This window comes from Montipora foliosa, chromosome 8 (assembly GCF_036669935.1).
Source record: "Montipora foliosa isolate CH-2021 chromosome 8, ASM3666993v2, whole genome shotgun sequence".
In the NCBI taxonomy this organism is placed as follows: Eukaryota; Metazoa; Cnidaria; class Anthozoa; order Scleractinia; family Acroporidae; genus Montipora; species Montipora foliosa.
Window position 1 is genome coordinate 14,292,207 of NC_090876.1, and position 2,500 is coordinate 14,294,706.

A 2,500-nucleotide genomic window follows, 5' to 3' on the forward strand; every position below is an offset into this window, starting at 1 on the left:
GTAGTGTAGTGGTGAAGACACAGGACTATAGATCTGAAGGGTCTGAAATCGGGAACCAGTAAGTGCATAGTACACTTCTTTGTTCCCTTACTACATTGTAATGTTGAGAGTGAATAGGTAATTGTATGAATAAAGAAACCAATAAGATGATATGAAACATTAACAAGATGTGTTGAAATGCATAAGACAGAGTTTGAGGGAAGATATCTATAGATGTTTTCTGTCCTTTTTGGGGGGTTGATAGTTGCTAACTATTCAACTTAAGTAAAATGAAGATCACCAATTTAACCTTGTAGGTGAAAACGGATTCAAAATGAGACCACTGCCACATTAAAGAACTATCAAATTATTATCCTATATAGTTCTCTTTGTAATGACAAGGCCATGTCTCACAGAGAAGAAATATGATTCAGCTAAACAAACTGTATATTGGTGTCACCCCTGCAAAATACAATGTAAGCCTGACAACCACATTTCTGACTAGACGCCAAAGCCCTATATGTTTTCTTTGAAGGAAATTTTAAGAATTAATACATGTAGTTTCACACTAAAGACTTTGCCATACAACACACGTCTCTTCGAACCTTCACCTCTTTGGTCTGGGACCCAAACCAATATGCCAAACTTACAATGGTTCAGAGAACTGTCTGTGTTCCTCATTTTGATTTAAACTACTAATGGCCGCAAAACACTGGAGTACAATAACTTTCCTTTATCTTCTGCAACACATGGCTGTTACAATGCATACATTGTTTGGCTAGCCTGGATCGGGTTTTAGTTTAAATGGAGGCAAGCATTTCGATACAGTCATTGGATATTACATGGCTGCATAGGAGACTATCCTTTCCTACATTTGTACATTTTCACAAGTCAAGAGCTACCTTAATATTGGAGAAAAAGTACAACAAGTATCGTAAAAAAGGTTGCTGTTATTCATTGTGGTGAAGTACAATAATAATAAAGTTTTCTCGTTTGTCTTACAATGTGGTCACTTGTGATGTAGATTGCGACGTTTCGACTGCATACTGCTAGTCTTCATCAGGTGATGAGGTCAACTGGTTACGTGTCACCTTTTAAGCAGGATGCTTCACTGTGATTGGTTAATTTTCAGCAGCTGTGATTGGAGTATTTTGATCCTCGCTGTTTTGGTGTGTTGTTCCTTCGGCGGTCTGCTGTCATACAGTTCTCCTGTGGTTGTGCTTCTTGATCATGGGCATCCATGCTTCCGGAATTTCTATTCCACTATCCCTGTTGATGTTGTTAGGGTGAAGTCTTGTGTGAATTGCCTCTTTGACCATGCATGTGTACCAGTGAGGATCACGATCAACAAACTCTACTTCGTTCCCCCTTTGGAACGAAGTAAAGCGAGGATCAAAATGCACCAATCATAGCTGCTGAAAACCAACCAATCACAGCAGAGCATCCTGCTTAAAAGGTGAAGTGTAACCAGTCGACCTCATCGCCTGATGAAGACTAGCAGTATGCAGTTGAAACGTCACGATCTACATCACAAGTGACCACATTGTGAGACAAAAGAGAATACTTTTTTATTATTGTACTCACAATATTTTATTGTACTTTTTTTTTTATCTTTAGACCCTGTGTGTACATGTACACCAAGAATGGAAAATTTCTAACCGGAGACTTCTTACTCCAAAACCTTGTTTACTGTTTAACTATCTCTGACGACAAGTCTCTCCCCTGGAAGGTACTTGAGGTCTGAGCCTTCATAAAATGTGTCAAGCAACAAAAGATTGAAGTGATTCTGCACATGTCTGTGCTCACATTCATATTCGTTTATTAAGTGATACTTTCATCTGCATCTTCCAGGTGGAAGACAGTCAATCTCATTAAATGAATGAAGTTTTTAAGATATTAGATCTTACATGTAGAGAGACTTCTCAAAATTAATTGCATTTCAACATACTCCAATCTAAACATCACTTAATATTTATACCAGTGTAAAACAGGGAGAGCTCACACCCTCATTACCACACAACAAATTTATGGCTGCATGACTAATTCACTTACTCTTCCTGAATTTCAACATGGATTATTTTTAATTCATAGCAATTGTAAAATGCACTGTCACTTCCAATCTCTACAATTTAAATATAATTCTCTGAGAACAATAAATAATTATTTATTATTCACATGCAAGGCCTTCTAATAGATTAGCAATATTTACATTTAGTATAAATACACAGGTGATTATACAAAATCACAGAGCCTGAGGCGAATAATTGTTAAATATAATATATACATAAAGTTGCAAGGTACACTGCTTTTTTAAGGCAGTGACAGCAATTTATTATAATTACCAGCTGAAAGAATCACTTGATCACGAGCAACATTACTCGTGACATCTCCTGACACATTTAAGAGCACGCTGCGTTTTTGCCCTCCATTGCTTGCTTGGCTGTTCAATTCAATTTCAAAGCCTATGCCATTTCTTACTGAGCTAAACTGCGGAATACTCGGCACTTATTTGCATAAGAAT

General features: G+C 37.2%; 1 pseudogene; it reads right to left on the bottom strand.

Moving 5' to 3' along the window:
• LOC138013213 (broad substrate specificity ATP-binding cassette transporter ABCG2-like) overlaps window positions 1-2,389 on the bottom strand; it is an 18,743-nt pseudogene extending 16,354 nt beyond the window's left edge.
• Between the last annotated feature and the right edge of the window lie 111 nt (window positions 2,390-2,500).